The 22,258-nt window shown below is 42.5% G+C and overlaps 1 protein-coding gene across 1 annotated transcript in view; it reads left to right on the forward strand.

The window, feature by feature from the left end:
• The window catches only part of LOC115134945 (leucine zipper putative tumor suppressor 2 homolog), a 101,441-nt gene that overhangs the window by 37,728 nt on the left and 41,455 nt on the right, over nucleotides 1–22,258 (forward strand). The window contains exon 2 of the mRNA XM_029669064.2: nucleotides 7,588–7,714. The gene's annotated coding sequence lies outside the window, so the exon portion shown is untranslated. The remainder of the gene's footprint in view (nucleotides 1–7,587; nucleotides 7,715–22,258) is intronic.

Below are 22,258 nucleotides of genomic sequence, written 5' to 3' on the forward strand. Positions count from 1 at the left end.
AAAATATCTATTTTTTAAAAATGGTGTTAAGCCTAATTCTGCTCTGCATGCATTATTTGGTGTTTTACATTGTACACTGAGGATATTTTTGCAGAATTCTGCAAGCAGAGTCCCAATTTGGTGTTTGTCCCATTTTGTGAATTCTTGGTTGGTGAGCTGACTCCAGACTTCACCACCATAAAGGGCAAAGGGTTCTATAACTGATTGAAGTATTTTCAGCCAGATCCTAATTGGTATGTTGAATTTTATTTTCCTTTTGATTTCATAGAAGGCCCTTCTTGCCTTGTCTCTCAGATCATTCACAGCTTTGTGGAAGTTACCTGTGGCGTTGATGTTTAGGCCAATGTATGTCTAGTGTTTTGTGTTTCTATGGCAACGGTGTCTGGATAGAATTTGTATTCACTGGACCTTTTTTGGAACACCAGTATTTTGACAGAATCTGTGCAGAAGATCTAGGTGCTGCTGTAGGCCCTCCTTGGTTGGGGAAGCATCAGATCGTCAGCAAACAGTAGACATTTGACTTCAGATTCTAGTAGGGTGAGTCCGGGTGCGGCAGACTGTTCTAGTGCCCTCTTCAACATATATATCAACGAAATGGAGAGGGTGGGGCTTAAGCTGCATCCCCGTCTCAGCCCCCGGCCCTGTGGAAATAAATGTGTTTATTTTTTGGCCATTTTAACGGGACGCTTGTTGTTTGTGTACATGGATTTTATATTATTGTGTTTGTCCCCAAACTCCACTTTCCATCAATTTGTATAGCAGACACTCGTGCCAATTTGAGTCGAAAGCTTTTTTTAAATCAGCAAAGCATAAGAAGACTTTGCCTTTGTTTTGGTTTGCTTGTCAATTAGGGTGAATATGTGGTCTGTCGTATGGTAATTTGATAAAAAGCCAATTTGACATTTGCTCAGGACATTGTTTTCGCTGAGAAAATGTATGAATCTATTGAGTTTAAGTACAGCCAATTGGAATTTGTGGTCTGTATATTTGATCATTTCATTTAGGATACCATCAGCCACACAGGCCTTTTTGGGTTGGAGGGTTTGTATTTGTCCTGAAGTTCATTCAATGTAATTGGAGAATCCAGTGGGTTCTGGTAGTCTTTAACAGTTGATTCTAAGATTTGTATTTGATCATGTATATGTTTTTGCTATTTATTCTTTGTTATAGAGCCACACAGATTGGAGAAGTGGTTTACCCATACCTCTCCATTTTGGATAGATAATTCTTTGTGTTGTTGTTTGTTTAGTGTTTTCCAATTTTCCCAGAAGTGGTTAGAGTCTATGGATTCTTCAATTACATTGAGCTGATTTCTGACGTGCTGTTCCTTCTTTTCCCTCAGTGTATTGCTGTATTGTTTTAGTGATTCACCATAGCGAAGGCGTTGGTTTTCGGGGTCTCTATGTTTTTGGTTGGATAGGTTTCTAAATGTCTTTCTTCGGTTTTTGCATTCTTCATCAAACCATTTGTCATTGTTGTTCATTTTCTTAGGTTGTCTGCTTTACATTTTTTGATTTGATAGGGAAGCTGAGAGGTCAAATATACTGTTTAGGTTTTCTACTGTAAAGTTTACACCTTCACTATTACAGTAAAACATTCTGTCCAGGAAATTGTCTAGAAGGGATTGAATTTGTTGTTGCCTAATTGTTTTTTGGTAGGTTTCCACACTATTTTCCTTCTATCTATAGCATTTCTTAATATTATTTAGTTACTTTGGCTTTGATGCATCATGATTTGAGCATAGCTCTGTGAGATTTTGCTGTGATCTGATAGGGGTCTCAGTGGACTGACTGTGAACGCTCTAAGAGACTCTGGGTTGAGGTCAGTGGTCTACGGTACCACTGCTAAGAGATGAGCTATAGATGTACCTACCTTAGGAGTCTCCTCAACGCCAACCACTGACTATGTACATACCCAGCGTCTGACAGACCTGCAGGAGTTGTGGCCCATTTTTGTTGGTTATGTTGTCGTAGTTGTGTCTAGGGAGGCATATGGGGGAGGGAATATGGTCACCTCCAGGTAGGTGTTTGTCCCCCTGTGTTCTGAGGGTGTCAGGTTCTTGTCGAGTTCTGACATTTAGGCCGCTTCAGACTAGTACACATCCCTGAGACTGGAAATTGTTGATCTCCCCCTCTAGGATGGAGAAGCTGTCTTCATTAAAGCACGGGGATTCTATTGGGGGGATATAGGTAGCACACATGAGGACATTCTTCTCTGTTGAGATCATTTCATTATTAGTTTCTAGCCAGATTTAAAATGTTCCTGTTTTGACTAATTTAATACAGTGGTTTAAGTTTGCTCTATACCAAATTAGCATACCAAATTAGCATAGTCTCTTCCCTGTTTCACACCTGGTAGTTTAGTGGATGGGACTACCAGCTCTCTGTAATCTAGAGGCCAACCAGTTTTTCCGTCTGCCTTCTGCCTCTGCTCCCCTCCCCTCCTCTCTCTTCCCTATCTCCCCTATTATCTCTATCATCTCCTCCCTCCTCCCTACCTCCCCTATTATCTCTATCCCCTCCTCCCTCCTCCCTACCTCCCCTAATATCTCTATCCCCTCCTCCCTCCTCCCTACCTCCCCTAATATCTCTATCCCCTCCTCCCTCCTCCCTACCTCCCCAAATATCTCTATCCCCTCCTCCCTCCTCCCTACCTCCCTAATATCTCTATCCCCTCCTCCCCTAATATCTCTATCCCCTCTTCCCTACCTCCCCTAATATCTCTATCCCCTCCTCCCTCCTCCCTACCTCCCCTAATATCTCTATCCCCCCCTCCCTCCTCCCTACCTCCCCTAATATCTCTATCCCCTCCTCCCTCCTCCCCTAATATCTCTATCCCCTCCTCCCTACCTCCCCTAATATCTCTATCCCCTCCTCCCTCCTCCCTACCTCCCTAATATCTCTATCCCCTCCTCCCTCCTCCCCTAATATCTCTATCCCCTCCTCCCTCCTCCCCTAATATCTCTATCCCCTCTTCCCTACCTCCCCTAATATCTCTATCCCCTCCTCCCTCCTCCCTACCTCCCTAATATCTCTATCCCCTCCTCCCTCCTCCCTACCTCCCCTAATATCTCTATCCCCTCCTCCCTCCTCCCCTAATATCTCTATCCCCTCCTCCCTCCTCCCTACCTCCCCTAATATCCCTATCTCCTCCTCCCTCCTCCCCTAACATCTCTATCCCCTCCTCCCTCCTCCCTACCTCCCCTAACATCTCTATCCCCTCCTCCCTACCTCCCCTAACATCTCTATCCCCTCCTCCCTCCTCCCTACCTCCCCTAACATCTCTATCCCCTCCTCCCTCCTCCCTACCTCCCCTAATATCCCTATCTCCTCCTCCCTCCTCCCCTAATATCTCTATCCCCTCTTCCCTCCTCTCTATCTTCTCTTCTCTCTTCTCTACCTCCTTCTCTCACCTCCATCACAAGGTGGGTAGTGGTAATTACCTAGCTGGTCACCAACGTGGGGGATGGACAAAAACAGGGTGACAAATGGACATGCCTCCCCCCTCCCTCCCCCTCAGTGTCCCTCAGGACAGGGCTTGACCATCTGTCCATCAGTAGACTGACTTCCTGCTGGGACAAGACAGGAGGACAAGCCCAGGTGTCTCCACCTTCCTCCAGAAGGATGATACTGTTCTGCTCTATACTTGTGTTCAGCTGATTGTGGGTCAAAGGGGGGTAGTATTAAATAAATAGTATTATATATGTTGAGTACATAGACTGAAAGGGGGGTAGTATTAAATAAATAATATTATATATGTTGAGTACATAGACTGAAAGGGGGGTAGTATTAAATAAATAGTATTATATATGTTGAGTACATAGACTGAAAGGGTGGTAGTATTAAATAAATAGTATTATATATGTTGAGTACATAGACTGAAAGGGTGGTAGTATTAAATAAATAATATTATATATGTTGAGTACATAGACTGAAAGGGGGGTAGTATTAAATAAATAATATTATATATGTTGAGTACATAGACTGAAAGGGGGGTAGTATTAAATAAATAATATTATATATGTTGAGTACATAGACTGAAAGGGTGGTAGTATTAAATAAATAAAGGGGGAGGCTGCCGGAGTCTCCCGTCCATTTGGGACCCGTGGCTTGGGTCCCCAGTCCGAGGTCGGCGGCGAGGGTCGCCGCGTTAAAGAGGCCACGGAGGCGGGTAGAGAGGCCGAGAAGGACTATGGTGAAGTGGGGTCCATGTCCCGCGCCAGAGCCGCCACCGCGGACAGACACCCACCCAGACCCTGGTTAGGCGGCCGGAGTCCGCACCTTTGGGAATCATACTTAGGTAGCCTGGGTTTCACTGTTGGGTTGTGGGTGTTTGTTGTCCGTGTCAGTGTTTGGTCCACACGGGACTGTTTCCGTTTAGTTTTTTCACGTTGTCGTTTATTGTTTTTGTTTCGGTGTTCGCGTTTCTTATTAAATATCAAGATGAAAACTCCTTCATACGACGACCGTTACAATTATATATATGTTGAGTACACAGACTGAAAGGGGGGTAGGGAGTGGGGCATCATTTTTTGTTATTCTTTATCTCATCTGTTCATCATTATAATGGCTGAGTATAGAACATTTTTCATTTATCTTGCTATTCCCAATGAAATCAGGGGGACCCCCATTAGCCTAAAAATATGAACTTGACAGACACACCCCCGATACAGCGTTTCACACTGTTACGCTATATCAGAAACACACTGACAGAACAAAATAATCATCATCCTGAGAATACTTCCAGAACCACCTGAATGTCACTTTACGGCAACTACAGGAAGAGAGGTTAAAGATACTGCAAGTAGGCCGAAATTAATCAGCTGAATTCTATCATTCATTAGAGAGGGGAGAGAGAGAGATAGGGATAGAGTTAAATGTTGTCCTCCACTCTCCTCCTCTCATACCTCTCTTCCCACTCTTCCCTCTCTCCTCCTCTCTTCCCTCTCTTACCTCTCACTTCCCTCTCTCTTCTCTCTCTCCTCCTCTCTCCCTTCTCTTCCCTCTCTCTTCCCTCTCTCCTCTTCCCTCTCTCCTCATCTCTTCCCTCTCTTTTCTCTCTCTCCTCTTCTCTTCCCGCTCTCCTCCTCTCTCCTCCTCTCTTCTCTCTCATCCACTCTTCCCGCTCTCTTCTCTCCTCCTCTCTCCCTCCTCTCTCCCCTCTCTCCTCCTCTCTTCTCCTCTCTTCTCTCTCCTCCTCTCTTCTCTCTCTCCTCCTCTCTTCCTCTCTTCCCTCTCATCTCCTCTCTTCCCTCTCATCTCCTCTCTTCCCTCTCATCTCCTCTCTTCTCTCTGTTCTCCTCTCATCTCCTCTCTTCCCTCTCATCTCTTCCCTCTCATCTCTTCCCTCTCATCTCCTCTCTTCCCTCTCATCTCCTCTCTTCCCTCTCATCTCCTCTCTTCCCTCTCATCTCCTCTCTTCCCTCTCATCTCATCTCTTCCCTCTCATCTCTTCCCTCTCATCTCCTCTTCTCTCTCTCCTCCTCTCATCTCCTCTCTTCCCTCTCATCTCCTCTCTTCCCTCTCATCTCCTCTTCTCTCTCTCCTCCTCTCATCTCCTCTCTTCCTTCTCATCTCCTCGTCTCATCTCCTCTCTTCCCTCTCATCTCTTCCCTCTCATCTCCTCTCATCTCCTCTCTTCCCTCTCATCTCCTCTCTTCCCTCTCATCTCATCTCTTCCCTCTCATCTCTTCCCTCTCATCTCCTCTCTTCCCTCTCATCTCCTCTCTTCCCTCTCATTTCTTCCCTCTCATCTCCTCTTCTCTCTCATCTCCTCTCTTCCCTCTCATCTCCTCTTCTCTCTCTCCTCCTCTCATCTCCTCTCTTCTCTCTCATCTCCTCTTCTCTCTCTCCTCGTCTCATCTCCTCTCTTCCTCCTCATCTCTTCCCTCTCATCTCCTCTCTCTCTCCTCCTCTCATCTCCTCTCTTCCCTCTCCTCTCCTCTCTTCCCTCTCATCTCCTCTCCTCTCTTCCCTCTCATCTCCTCTCTTCCCTCTCATCTCTTCCCTCTCATCTCCTCTCTTCCCTCTCATCTCTTCCCTCTCATCTCCTCTTCTCTCTCTCATCTCTCTTCCCTCTCATCTCCTCTTCTCTCTCTCCTCCTCTCATCTCCTCTCTTCCCTCTCATCTCCTCTTCTCTCTCTCCTCCTCTCATCTCCTCTCTTCCCTCTCATCTCCTCTTCTCTCTCTCCTCCTCTCATCTCCTCTCTTCCCTCTCATCTCCTCTTCTCTCTCTCCTCCTCTCATCTCCTCTCTTCCCTCTCATCTCCTCTTCTCTCTCTCCTCCTCTCATCTCCTCTCTTCCCTCTCATCTCCTCTTCACTCTCTCCTCCTCTCATCTCCTCTCTTCCCTCTCATCTCCTCTTCTCTCTCTCCTCGTCTCATCTCCTCTCTTCCCTCTCATCTCTTCCCTCTCATCTCCTCTCATCTCCTCTCTTCCTTCTCATCTCCTCTTCTCTCTCTCCTCCTCTCATCTCCTCTCTTCCTCCTCATCTCTTCCCTCTCATCTCTTCTCTCTCATCTCCTCTCTTCCCTCTCCTCTCTTCCCTCTCATCTCCTCTCCTCTCTTCCCTCTCATCTCCTCTCTTCCCTCTCATCTCTTCCCTCTCATCTCCTCTCGTCCCTCTCTCCTCTCTTCCCCCTCTTCCCTCTCTCTCCTCTCTTCCCTCTCTCCTCTCTTCCCTCTCTCCTCTCCACTCTTCTCTCTCTCATCTCTCTTCCCTCTCTCCTCCTCTCTTCCCTCTCTCCTCATATCATCCCTCTCCACCTATCATCCCTCTCTCCACCTATCATCCCTCTCTCCTCTCTCCTCATATCATCCCTCTCTCCACCTCTCTTCCCTCTCTCCTCATATCATCCCTCTCTCCTCCTCTCATCCCTCTCTCCTCATATCATCCCTCTCTCCACCTCTCTTCCCTCTCTCCTCATATCATCCCTCTCTCATCCCTCTCTCCTCCTCTCATCCCTCTCTCCTCCTCTCATCCCTCTCTCCTCCTCTCATCCCTCTCTCCTATTGGATGTGGATCAGAGAATGTTGTTGTTTCATGTTGAAGTGACCTATTTCAGAATGTGTGAGAGAGCACACACACACACACACGAGACTGCAGTCAAAGCTAGAGATAAACAAACAAAGAGTGTGATATCACTCTGCTCTCCCCTCAGATGTGTGTGTGTGTGTGTGTGTGTGTGTGTGTGTGTGTGTGTGTGTGTGTGTGTGTGTGTGTGTGTGTGTGTGTGTGTGTGTGTGTGTGTGTGTGTGTGTGTGTGTGTGTGTGTGTGTACTTTTTTTGTTGGGTTATTGTACTGGGAATATCAAGGTGGCAGTGGCAGTTTGCCTGAGTAACCAGAAGGGGGCAGTGGACTCCTCTTCTCTCACTTCACAGAAGACAACATTTTGGGTAGTGCATTTAACTGAATGACCAGTGTATTGTACTAAAAACTGTTACCTTTAAGATATACTATAGAGTTACAGTTTCACATGATGAAAAGTCATAGAAATTGCTACTAACATGTATTTGCTGTTCTGTTTCTGTATCTGTATTAAGTATTAAGTTCCTCTCTGTCTCTCTTTGCTCTCTGTGTTTCCAGGCTCCAGGTCAGTGGGTGTAATGGAGTAGAGGCATCCCAGGGAGGAGTGAGATTCTGGGGATGAGAGGTACCTCCTCCCTCCCTCCCTCCCGCAGAGAATCAGGAGAACACCGGGACTCACTAACAGGTATGACCAGGGCTTAAAATTCTATTCTCTTTCAATATCCCTATGGATCTAGCGAACATGAGTATATGGTGTTGGTCTACCATCTTCTCACACAAATGAAAACACCATGTTATATTATCAGCTATGTACATGTTTTAGCAATGTAGGCCTACCTTTTGCTTCTTATCCCTTGCGCAAATAGTCTACAGCTGTGTCTGTCCGGAGATCACTGGCTTGGGAAACTCTGAGGGCCCAGAATATTTTTTCAATGTTGCAAGTTTGCTAGAGCAACTTCAGGACCAACTAGGTTGATAGTTCATACGATGTTTCAAGTTCCTTGCAGACAGGCCATGCGTAGCCAATGTGATTGATAGGATATGTATTTTTATCAGGATATTTTCTAGGCTATTTTTACATAGTTGGCAATAGAAGTAACTTTTAGATTTGTATCATTTTCGTTTAGATTTTGAGACAGTGATTTTGAGACAGTGATTTTGAGACAGTGATTTTGAGACAGTGATTTTGAGACAGTGATTTTGAGATATGAAGACATAAATGAAAATGAAACTGTTCCACGAAAATGTGCATATGAAAACCATAACTGGCACGCAGATTGGTAGAAATGGTAAGATAAATTGGCACTTGACATGAAAAGGTCGCCGACCCCTGGTGTAGCCAGTTACTGGCAAGAGAGGATGGTCAGGTCGGGCACAGGTTTTTTCTTCTGGTTATGTTGACCTCTGGCTCCGTCTTGAGTCATTTGTGCGTCTTAATGATTTAATCACAGTGCCCTTAAAGCATCAGACAAGCTCAGTACATATAGTTGATTTTATTAAAACACATAGGCTGTGTCTATAGATGAAGAAATACACCCTTAAACATTTTTGACCAATCGAAACAGACAACTTTCTGTCGACCAATGTTTTGGGTTCGGGGACAGCCCTAAAATAGTTGTAGTAAGAATAGTAGGGAAAGATAGATAAAAAGGTCAATATGGGTGGTATGTACGATGTTGTTTGCGCTCCCGTGGTTGCTATTTTGTCATGGCAACGGGCCACAAATCTTACTGCTGTGATTGCACATTGTGGTATTTCGCCTAACAAATGGGAGTTTATCATTGGCGAAAAAGTACCCAATTGTAATACTTGAATAAAATATAGATACCTTAATAGAAAATGATTCAAGTAAAAGTGAAAGTCAGCCAGTAAAATACTGCTTGAGTAAAGGTCTAAAAGTAGTTGGTTTTAAATATACTTAAGTATCAAAAGTAAATGTAATTGCAAAAATATACTTAAGTATCAAAAGTAAAAGTATAAATAATTTCAAACCAGATGGCACCATTTTCTTTTCTTTTTTAAAAATGTACAGATAGGTAGGGGTGCACTCCAACACTTACACATCATTTACAGATAGGTAGGGGTGCACTCCAACACTTACACATCATTTACAGATAGGTAGGGGTGCACTCCAACACTTACACATCATTTACAGATAGGTAGGGGTGCACTCCAACACTTACACATCATTTACAGATAGGTAGGGGTGCACTCCAACACTTACACATCATTTACAGATAGGTAGGGGTGCACTCCAACACTAACACATCATTTACAGATAGGTAGGGGTGCACTCCAACACTTACACATCATTTACAGATAGGTAGGGGTGCACTCCAACACTTACACATCATTTACAGATAGGTAGGGGTGCACTCCAACACTTACACATCATTTACAGATAGGTAGGGGTGCACTCCAACACTAACACATCATTTACAGATAGGTAGGGTGCACTCCAACACTAACACATCATTTACAGATAGGTAGGGTGCACTCCAACACTTACACATCATTTACAGATAGGTAGGGGTGCACTCCAACACTTACACATCATTTACAGATAGGTAGGGTGCACTCCAACACTTACACATCATTTACAGATAGGTAGGGGTGCACTCCAACACTTACACATCATTTACAGATAGGTAGGGGTGCACTCCAACACTTACACATCATTTACAGATAGGTAGGGGTGCACTCCAACACTTACACATCATTTACAGATAGGTAGGGGTGCACTCCAACACTTACACATCATTTACAGATAGGTAGGGGTGCACTCCAACACTTACACATCATTTACAGATAGGTAGGGGTGCACTCCAACACTAACACATCATTTACAAACGAAGCATTTGTGTTTAGTGAGTCCACCAGATCAGAGGCAGTAAGGAGGACCAGGGATGTTCTCTGTTTAGTGAGTCAGCCAGATCAGAGGCAGTAAGGAGGACCAGGGATGTTTTCTGTTTAGTGAGTCAGCCAGATCAGAGGCAGTAAGGAGGACCAGGGATGTTCTCTGTTTAGTGAGTCAGCCAGATCAGAGGCAGTAAGGAGGACCAGGGATGTTTTCTGTTTAGTGAGTCAGCCAGATCAGAGGCAGTAAGGAGGACCAGGGATGTTCTCTGTTTAGTGAGTCAGCCAGATCAGAGGCAGTAAGGAGGACCAGGGATGTTCTCTGTTTAGTGAGTCAGCCAGATCAGAGGCAGTAAGGAGGACCAGGGATGTTCTCTGTTTAGTGAGTCAGCCAGAGCAGAGGCAGTAAGGAGGACCAGGGATGTTCTCTGTTTAGTGAGTCAGCCAGATCAGAGGCAGTAAGGATGACCAAGGATGTTCTCTGTTTAGTGAGTCAGCCAGATCAGAGGCAGTAAGGAGGACCAGGGATGTTCTCTGTTTAGTGAGTCTGCCAGATCAGAGGCAGTAAGGAGGACCAGGGATGTTCTCTGTTTAGTGAGTCAGCCAGATCAGCGGCAGTAAGGAGGACCAGGGATGTTCTCCGTTTAGTGAGTCAGTCAGATCAGAGGCAGTATGGATGACCAAGGATGTTCTCTTGATAAGTGTGTGAATTGGACCATTTCCTTTCCTGCTAAGCAAAATGTAACGAGTTATTTTGGGTGTCAAGGAAAATGTAGGGAGTAAAAAGTATAATATTTTCTTTAGGAATCTAGTGAAGTAAAAGTAAAAGTTGTCCAAAAATATGAATAGTAAAGTAAAGTACAGATACCCAAAAAATGACTTAAGTAGTACTTTTAAGTATTTTTACTTAATTACCACTGGAGTTTATCGATGTTTGATTTATTTTCAAAATTCTGTGTACTCTGAGAGGAAATATGTCTCTAATATGGTCATACATTTGGCAGGAGGTTAGGAAGTGCAGCTCAGTTTCCACCTCATTATGTGTGAAGTATACACAGGGATGAAGGATAAGGGTTTACATTCATGTCACGACTTCCACCGAAGTTGTTCTCTCTCCTTGTTCGTGCGGCGTTCGGCGTCACCGGCTTTCTAGCCGCCACCCATCCATGTTTCATTGTTCCTTTTGTTTTGTCTGTTTACACACCTGGTTCCCATCTCATAATTATGTTCCTTATTTAACCCTCTGGTTTCCCTTTCTGTTTTGTGCGTGATTGTCTTTCGTGTATTCCGGTGTGTTGTATTTTGAGTCCTGTTTTGTCCTTGTTTGGAACGGGATTTTGTTACGTTTTGGGTTGAGTAAATCAGTGATTGTTACTTTTATCTGTGTCCTGCACCTGACTCCTTCTCTATCTTTTAGATCGACTCTGACAATTCAAGTTAGTGCACATCGATGAATGTGTACTCAGCATTTTAAAAAGAGAACACAAAACCTGTGTCTTATTGCCAGCTCCCATGGAGGGCTCTGCTTGTTGCACTTTCAACTCTGCTGCTCCAAATTGTATGGTGATAGTGGTGTGTGGTCTACACAGCTGCTGTCCTTTCCTCTTACCTCTGTCTACATTACCAGGTTTAGCCTCTTTCTCTCCCCTCCGTACCTCCCTTCCATCTCTCTCATCGCCTCTCCCCAGCCCAGCTGTTCCCTTCCCCCACTTTGCCCAGGCATTGTAGAGCTGGTCAACTCTCTCTCTATATATATACACATCTCTCTCTCTTTATATATCTCTCTATATATATACATATTTCTCTATATCTCTCTCTCGATATATGTATCTCTCTACATATATATATATATATATACATATATATCTTTCTCTGTGACTATATCTCTCTCTATATATCTCTCTCTATATATCTATACAGTGGGGAGAACAAGTATTTGATACACTGCTGATTTTGCAGGTTTTCCTACTTAAAAAGCATGTAGAGGTCTGTAATTTTTATCATAGGTATCTAAAACAAAAATCCAGAAAATCACATTGTATGATTTTTAAGTAATTAATTTGCATTTTATTGCATTACATAAGTATTTGATACATCAGAAAAGCAGAATTTAATATTTGGTACAGAAACCTTTGTTTGCAATTACACAGATCATACGTTTCATGTAGTTCTTCACCAGGTTTGCACACACTGCAGCAGGGACTTTGGCCCACTCCTCCATACAGACCTTCTCCAGATCCTTCAGGTTTTGAGGCTGTCGCTGGGCAATACGGACTTTCAGCTCCCTCGCAAGATTTTCTATTGGGTTCAGGTCTGGAGACTGGCTAGGCCACTCCAGGACCTTGAGATGCTTCTTACGGAGCCACTCCTTAGTTGCCCTGGCTGTGTGTTTCGGGTCGTTGTCATGCTGGAAGACCCAGCCACGACCCATCTTCAATGCTCTTACTGAGGGAAGGAGGTTGTTAGCCAAGATCTTGCGATACATGGCCCCATCCATCCTTCCCTCAATTCGGTGCAGTTGTCCTGTCCCCTTTGCAGAAAAGCATCCCCAAAGAATGATGTTTCCACCTCCATGCTTCACGTTTGGGATGGTGTTCTTGGGGTTGTACTCATCCTTCTTCTTCCTCCAAACAAGGCGAGTGGAGTTTAGACCAAAAAGCTCAATATGTGTCATCAAACCACATGTCACTCTTACTGGTTGGTAGGTGATCAAATACTTATGTCATGCAATAACATAAGTATTGGGGCAATAAAGTATTTAGTCAGCCACCAATTGTGCAAGTTCTCCCACTTAAAAAGATGAGAGGCCTGTAATTTTCATCATAGGTACACTTCAACTATGACAGACAAAATGAGGAGAAAAAATCCAGAAAATCACATTGTAGGATTTTTAATGAATTTATTTGCAAATTATGGTGGAAAATAAGTATTTGGTCAATAACAAAAGTTTCTCAATACTTTGTTCTATACCCTTTGTTGGCAATGACAGAGGTCAAACGTTTTCTGTAAGTCTTCACAAGGTTTTCATAAATTCATTAAATAAATTAATCTCTATATGACTTTATATATCTCCCTATATCGCTCTCCATATAGCTCTCCATATATCTCTGCATATCTCTCTCTTTATATCTCTCTCTCTCTATATATATATATATATATAATAGAGAGAGAGAGAGAAATATATATATTTCTCTCTATATCCATCTCGCTCTAAATCTCTCTCTCTCTCTCTCTCTATATATATATATATATATATATATATATGTTTATATATCTCTTTATATATCTCTATATATATCTCTATATATATATATATAAATATATATGTCTCGCTCTCTATATCTCTCTAAATCTTTCTTTATATATCTCTATATCTATCGCTGTCTCTCTATATATATATATATATATATCTCTCTCTCTCTATATATATATATATATATATATATATATATACAGTGCCTTGCGAAAGTATTCGGCCCCCTTTAACTTTGTGACCTTTTGCCACATTTCAGGCTTCAAACATAAAGATATAAAACTGTATTTTTTTGTGAAGAATCAACAACAAGTGGGACACAATCATGAAGTGGATTGGGCGTGCAAAATGATTCAGCCCCTTTACTTTCAGTGCAGCAAACTCTCTCCAGAAGTTCAGTGAGGATCTCTGAATGATCCAATGTTGACCTAAATGACTAATGATGATAAATACAATCCACCTGTGTGTAATCAAGTCTCCGTATAAATGCACCTGCACTGTGATAGTCTCAGAGGTCCGTTAAAAGTGCAGAGAGCATCATGAAGAACAAGGAACACACCAGGCAGGTCCGAGATACTGTTGTGAAGAAGTTTAAAGCCGGATTTGGATACAAAAAGATTTCCCAAGCTTTAAACATCCCAAGGAGCACTGTGCAAGCGATAATATTGAAATGGAAGGAGTATCAGACCACTGCAAATCTACCAAGACCTGGCCATCCCTCTAAACTTTCAGCTCATACAAGGAGAAGACTGATCAGAGATGCAGCCAAGAGGCCCATGATCACTCTGGATGAACTGCAGAGATCTACAGCTGAGGTGGGAGACTCTGTCCATAGGACAACAATCAGTCGTATATTGCACAAATCTGGCTTTTTATGGAAGAGTGGCAAGAAGAAAGCCATTTCTTAAAGATATCCATAAAAAGTGTTGTTTAAAGTTTGCCACAAGCCACCTGGGAGACACACCAAACATGTGGAAGAAGGTGCTCTGGTCAGATGAAACCAAAATTGAACTTTTTGGCAACAATGCAAAATGTTATGTTTGGCGTAAAAGCAACACAGCTCATCACCCTGAACACACCATCTCCACTGTCAAACATGGTGGTGGCAGCATCATGGTTTGGGCCTGCTTTTCTTCAGCAGGGACAGGGAAGATGGTTCAAATTGATGGGAAGATGGATGGAGCCAAATACAGGACCATTCTGGAAGAAAACCTGATGGAGTCTGCAAAAGACCTGAGACTGGGACGGAGATTTGTCTTCCAACAAGACAATGATCCAAAACATAAAGCAAAATCTACAATGGAATGGTTCAAAAATAAACATATCCAGGTGTTAGAATGGCCAAGTCAAAGTCCAGACCTGAATCCAATTGAGAATCTGTGGAAAGAACTGAAAACTGCTGTTCACAAATGCTCTCCATCCAACCTCACTGAGCTCGAGCTGTTTTGCAAGGAGGAATGGGAAAAAATGTCAGTCTCTCGATGTGCAAAACTGATAGAGACATACCCCAAGCGACTTACAGCTGTAACCGCAGCAAAAGGTGGCGCTACAAAGTATTAACTTAAGGGGGCTGAATAATTTTGCACGCCCAATTTTTCAGTTTTTGATATGTTAAAAAAGTTTGAAATATCCAATAAATGTTCCACTTCATGATTGTGTCCCACTTGTTGTTGATTCTTCACAAAAAATACAGTTTTATATCTTTATGTTTGAAGCCTGAAATGTGGCAAAAGGTCGCAAAGTTCAAGGGGGCCGAATACTTTCGCAAGGCACTGTATATATATATTTCTCTCTATATCCATCTCACTCTAAATCTCTATATATATATCTCTATCTCTCTATCTTTATATATCTCTATATTCCTCTCTATATATATGTATATATCACTCTATATATATATAAATATATATATATCTCGCTCTCTATATCTCTTTATATCTCTCAATATATATCTCTCTCTATATAGCTATCTCTATATCTATCGCTGTATATCTATCGCTCTCTCTCTCTATATATATAGCTCTCTATCTATATTTATATATCTCTCTCTCTGTGTCTCTCTCTATACATCTCTATATCTCTCTCTATATAGCTCCCTCTCTACATCCCTCTCTCTACATTCCTCTTTCTACATCCCTCTTTCTACATCCCTCTCTCTACATCCCTCTCTCTACATCCCTCTCTCTACATCCCTCTCTCTACAATTCAATTCAATTCAAGGGCTTTATTGGCATGGGAAACATGTGTTAACATTGCCAAAGCAAGTGAGGTAGATAATATATAAAGTGAATATATAAAGTGAAATAAACAATCAAAATTAACAGTAAACATTACACATACAGAAGTTTCAAAGCAATAAAGACATTACAAATGTCATATTATATATATACAGTGTTTTAACAATGTACAAATGGTTAAAGGACACAAGATAAAATAAATAAGCATAAATATGGGTTGTATTTACAATGGTGTGTGTTCTTCACTGGTTGCCCTTTTCTCGTGGCAACAGGTCACAAATCTTGCTGCTGTGGTGGCACACTGAAATTTCACCCAGTAGATATGGGAGTTTATCAAAATTAGATTTGCTTTCAAATTCTTTGTGGATCTGTGTGATCTGAGGGAAATATGTCTCTCTAATATGGTCATACATTGGGCAGGAGGTTAGGAAGTGCAGCTCAGTTTCCACCTCATTTTGTGGGCAGTGAGCACATAGCCTGTCTTCTCTTGAGAGCCATGTCTGCCTACGGTGGCCTTTCTCAATAGCAAGGCTATGCTCACTGAGTCTGTACATAGTCAAAGCTTTCCTTAATTTTGGGTCAGTCACAGTGGTCAGGTATTCTGCCGCTGTGTACTCTCTGTGTAGTGCCAGATAGCATTCTAGTTTGCTCTGTTTTTTTGTTACATCTCTCTCTCTACATCGCTCTCTCTAAATAGATATCTCTATCTCTATATCCCTCTCTCTCTCTTTTTTTGCAGAATTCTGCATGCAGAGTCTCAATTTGGTGTTTGTCCCATTTTGTGAATTCTTGGTTGGTGAGCGGACCCCAGACCTCACAACCATAAAGGGCAATGGTTTATATAACTGATTCAAGTATTTTTAGCCGGATCCTAATTGATATGTCAAATTTTATGTTCCTTTTGATGGCATAGAAGGCCCTTCTTGCCTTGTCTCTCAGATCGTTCACAGCTTTGTGGAAGTTACCTGTGGCTCTGATGTTTAGGCCGAGGTATGTATAGTCTGTGTGCTCAAGGGCAACAGTGTCTAGATTGAATTTGTATTTGTGGTCCTGGCGACTGGACCTTTTTTGGAACACCATTATTTTTGTCTTACTGAGATTTAACCGATTTAACACTTGTTCAAATCAAATCACCAAATCAAATCAAGTTTTATTTGTCACATGCGCTGAATACAACGGGTGTAGTAGACCTTACTGTGAAATGCCGAATACAACAGGTGTAGTAGACCTTACTGTGAAATGCCGAATACAACAGGTGTAGTAGACCTTACTGTGAAATGCCGAATACTACGGGTGTAGTAGACCTTACTGTGAAATGCCGAATACAACGGGTGTAGTAGACCTTACTGTGAAATGCCGAATACAACGGATGTAGTAGACCATACTGTGAAATGCCAAATACAACAGGTGTAGTAGACCTTACTGTGAAATGCCGAATACAACAGGTGTAGTAGACCTTACTGTGAAATGCCGAATACAACAGGTGTAGTAGACCTTACTGTGAAATGCCGAATACAACAGGTGTAGTAGACCTTACTGTGAAATGCCGAATACAACAGGTGTAGTAGACCTTACTGTGAAATGCCGAATACAACAGGTGTAGTAGACCTTACTGTGAAATGCCGAATACAACAGGTGTAGTAGACCTTACTGTGAAATGCCGAATACAACAGGTGTAGTAGACCTTACTGTGAAATGCCGAATACAACAGGTGTAGTAGACCTCACTGTGAAATGCTGAATACAACAGGTGTAGTAGACCTTACTGTGAAATGCTTACTTACAAGCCCTTAACCAATAATGCAGTTTTAAGAAAATAGAGTTAAGCTTATATTTACTAAATAAACTCAAGTAACACAATAAAATAATAATGAGGCTATACAGGGGGTACTGGTACCGAGTCAGAGTGCGAGGGTACAGGTTAGTCGAGGTAATTTGTACATGTAGGTAGGGGTAAAGTGACTATGCATAGATAATCAACAGTGAGTAGCAGCAGTGTAAAAACAAAGGGGGGGTGGGGTCAATGCAAATTGTCCGGGTTCCCAGTTGATTAGTTATTCAGCAGTCTAATGGCTTGGAGGTAGAAGCTGTGTCACACCCTGAACTTAGTTATCTTTGTTTTCTTTATTATTTTGGTTAGGTCAGGGTGTGACGAGGGTCGTATGTGTGTTTGGCTTGTCTAGGGTTTTTTGTATATCTATGGGGTTTTGGTTTGTCTGGGTAAATGTAGGTCTACGGTGGCCTGAATTGGTTCCCAATCAGAGGCAGCTGTTTATCGTGGTCTCAGTACATTGTTTTCACTGTGGAAATATATGAGTCTGCTGTTAATGATAATGCAGAGGATTTTCCCAAGGTTTCTGACGCATATCCCACAGTAGTTATTGGGGTCAAATTTGTCTCCACTATCCCTCTCTCTCTACATCTCTCTCTCTATATCTCCCTCTCTATATCTCCCTCTCTATATCTCCCTCTCTACTGTATATCTCTATATATATATATATCTTGCTCTATATAAATATATCTCTATATCTCTGTCTATCTCTATAGCTCTCTCTCTATAGATATATATATATATATATATATATATATATATCTAACTCTGTCTATATCTCTATCTCTATATATCCATCTCCATCTCTCTATATCTTTCTCTATTTCTCTCTATATATATCTCTACCCATCCCTCCTGTCTATCTTGTCTCTTCGCTTTCACCATCTATTTCCTTTTCTCTCTGATCCATCTTTTTCTCTTTCTCTTGTGGAAAAGGACAAAAGAAGAAGAGGGAGATACACAGAGAGGGAAAAGGAGAATGAGTGATGGAGAGGGGAGTGCCCTGCTGGGACTTAATGGAGTTCATTGGTAGAGTAAGAACACCATTCACCAAAAGAGATTTACTGGACAGATTGATTTGTGTGCATGTGTGTCTGTGTGTATGGACACGTGTTAGGTCTTAGCTCTGTCTCTTACATCCAGTTATAATGTAGAGTTGTGTGTCTGAGTGATTTGCAACCTGCTTCCTTCTATTGTTCTGGCCAACACTGGGCCTCTTTTTCCCTCTTTCTCTTTCTCTCCCTCTCTCTTTCTCTCTCTCACACCTTTTTCTCTCTCTCTCTCTTTCTCTCGCTCACACCTTTTTTCTCTCCCTCTCTCTTTCTCTCCCTCGCCCTCTTTCTCTCTCCAGCTCTCTTTCTCAATTTCTACATCTCTCTCTTTCTCTCTCCATTTCTCACTCCATCTATCTCTCACCCTCTTTCTCTCTCTCTCCATGTCTCACCCTCTTTCTCTCTCTCATACCTTTTTCTCTCCATCTCTCTTTCGCTCTTGCTACATCTCTCTCTTTCTCTCTTGCTACATCTCTCTTTCGCTCTTGCTACATCTCTCTCTTTCTCTCTTGCTACATCTCTCTCCTTCTCTCTTGCTACATCTCTCTCCTTCTCTCTTGCTACATCTCTCTCCTTCTCTCTTGCTACATCTCTCTCCTTCTCTCTTGCTACATCTCTCTCTTTCTCTCTTGCTACATCTCTCTCCTCTCTTGCTACATCTCTCTCCTTCTCTCTTGCTACATCTCTCTCCTTCTCTCTTGCTACATCTCTCTCTTTCTCTCTTGCTACATCTCTCTCCTCTCTTGCTACATCTCTCTCCTTCTCTCTTGCTACATCTCTCTCCTTCTCTCTTGCTACATCTCTCTCCTTCTCTCTTGCTACATCTCTCTCCTTCTCTCTTGCTACATCTCTCTTGCTACATCTCTCTCACCCCTTCACCTCCTTCCTCTCATCCCTCTTTGCTCCCCTCTCTTCTCTCTTCCTTTCTTTTCTTATTGATGTGGTTATTACCTGCTAAGATGGAAACTCCCTGTGACACATATACACACACATATACACATACACGCCAGATACATTGACCACAACTTTCCATCTTGTGTCCTATTTTTAGCGCTGAGAGGTTGCTTATGCTAGCAGTAGGAATGTGCCAAGTCACAGCGTTGAGGTTAGTTCAGCACTCACACCCACCTCACTCCCTCCCTGTTACCAATACCTCATCCGCTTCCTGTTACCAATACCTTTACCAGGTAGAAAGGGAAAGGAACAGTTGCTGGCCGGAAGGAGAAGGACAGAGCAGAAGAGAGAAAATGGGATGAAGAGACAAAGGGATACAACAAGATAAGTAATGGTGGGATGGAGGAACTTAATTAGAAAGGCACATTCTAGTCAGTATACGTCTCTCTCCCACTCTTTTCCTCTCTGTGTCCATCACTCTCTCTACAGCGTTCACTCAATTCTCGTATTTCTTTTCCATGGCAGCTCACAAAGCAATAACACTAGACTGGTTTGGTTCACAGAGGCCAGTGCTGAACACACAGACGCACACTATTCTAAAATGTCCACTCATGCAGTCGGTGTGCTCTAATTCTGTGCAGATGGACAATTATACACAGCTGTGTGTGTGTGTGTGATGTAACTCTGCTCCCCTCCCTCAGGGTTAATCAAGGTCACCTCTCTCTCTCTCTCTCTCTCTCTCTCTCTCTCTCGTAATTCCTAAATTTAAAGCCTGTTTGATAATGAAAACAGTCCGTGTTATTATTTACTATGCAGGGCAGCTGCTGGAGAGGTAGTCCCATAGGTAGTCCCATAGGTAGTCCCATAGGTAGTCCCATACACATACACACATCTCACAAACACATGCACATGCTGCACACAGAGAGAGAGGATCAAATGGAAAATGACATGAGAAGGGAGAAGTGATTTTGATATCTTTGACTGGGACAGGGTTTCTCATCAGGGACTGAAGGGGTTATTAAAGCTGGATCAACAGATAGAGTAGTTCACCCCCAAAATAAAGGTTTGAGACAGTCAGAGGTAGAACAAGAGACATAGAAAGAGAGAGAGAGAAGAAAATGAACAACAATGACAAATGGTTTGATGAAGAATGCAAAAACCTAAGAAAGAAATTGAGAAAACCTATCCAACCAAAAACATAGAGACCTAGAAAACCTGAGTCTATTCACTATGGTGAATCACAAAAACAATACACTACGGAAAAAGAAGGAACATCACATCAGAAATCAGCTCAATGTAATTAAAGAATCCATAGAATATATCCACTTCTGGGAAAATTGGAAAACACTAAACAAGCAACAAAATGAAGAGTTACCTATCCGAAACAGAGATGTGTGGATAAACCACTTCTCCAAGCTTTGTGGCTCTATAACAAAGAACAAACAGCAAAAACATGAAATACAAATCTTAGAACAGTTATTAAAGTTATTAAAGACTACCAGAACCACTGGATTCTCCAATTACATTGAATGAAGTGCAGGACAAAATACAAATCCTCCAACCCAAAAAGGCCTGTGGTGTTGATGGTATCCTACATGAAATGATAAAATAAACAGACCACAAATTCGAATTGGCTATACTTAAACTCTTTAACATTATCCTTAGCTCTGGCATCTTCCCTAATATTTAGAACAAAGGACTGATAACCCCAATCCACCAAAAATGTGACAAATTTGACCCCAATAACTACCGTGGGATATGCGCCAACAGCCACCTTGGGAAAGTCCTCTGCATTATCATTAACAGCAGACTTGTGCATTTCCTCAGGAAAAACAATGTACTGAACAAATGTCGAATTGTCTTTTTAACAAATTACCGTACAACAGACCACGTATTCACCCTGCACACCCTAATTGACAAACAAACCAAAAAAGGTAAAGCTTTTGACTCCATTTGGCATGAGTGTCTGCTATACAAATTTATGGAAATTGGCAAAAAAAAAAAAACATTTCTTTCCACATGGCCGTTTGGTGAATCTCAGTATGACAAAAATAATGGTGTTCTGAAAAGGTCCAGCTGCCACGACCACAAATACGAATTTCATCTAGACACCTTTGACCTAGAGCACACAAAAGAGTATACATACCTCGGCCTAAACATCAACACCACAGTAACTTCCACAAAGCTGTGAACGAGCTTAGAGACAAGGGCCTTCTTTGCCATTAAAAGCAACACAAAATTTGACATACCAATTTGGAGCTAGCTAAAAAATACTTGAATCAGTTATAGAACCCATTGCCCTTTATGGTTGTGAGGTCTGGGGTCCGCTCACCAACCAAGAATCCACAAAATGGGACAATCACCAAATTGAGACTCTACATGCAGAATTGTGCTTAAATATCCTCCGGGTACAACGTAAAACATAAAATAATGCATGCAGAGCAGAACTAGGCCGATACCCACTAATTATCAAAATCCTGAAAATAGCAGTTAAATTCTACAACCACCTAAAAGGAAGCAATTTCAAAACCTTCCATAACAAATCCATCACCTACAGAGAGATGAACCTGGAGAAGAGTCCCCTAAGCAAGCTGGTCCTGGGGCTCTGTTCACAAACACACCCTACAGAGAAATGAACCTGGAGAAGAGTCCCCTAAGCAAGCTGGTCCTGGGGCTCTGTTCACAAACACACCCTACAGAGAGATGAACCTGGAGAAGAGTCCCCTAAGCAAGCTGGTCCTGGGGCTCTGTTCACAAACACACCCTACAGAGAAATGAACCTGGAGAAGAGTCCCCTAAGCAAGCTGGTCCTGGGGCTCTGTTCACAAACACACCCTACAGAGAGATGAACCTGGAGAAGAGTCCCCTAAGCAAACTGGTCCTGGGGCTCTGTTCAGAAACAGACCCCACAGAGCCATCACCTACAGAGAGATTAACCTGGAGAAGAGTACCCTAAGCAAGCTGGTCCTGGGGCTCTGTTCACAAACACAAACACACCCTACAGAGAGATGAACCTGGAGAAGAGTCCCCTAAGCAAGCTGGTCCTGGGGCTCTGTTCACAAACACACCCTACAGAGAGATGAACCTGGAGAAGAGTCCCCTAAGCA

This window comes from Oncorhynchus nerka, linkage group LG10 (genome assembly GCF_034236695.1).
Source record: "Oncorhynchus nerka isolate Pitt River linkage group LG10, Oner_Uvic_2.0, whole genome shotgun sequence".
Classification (NCBI taxonomy): domain Eukaryota; kingdom Metazoa; phylum Chordata; class Actinopteri; order Salmoniformes; family Salmonidae; genus Oncorhynchus; species Oncorhynchus nerka.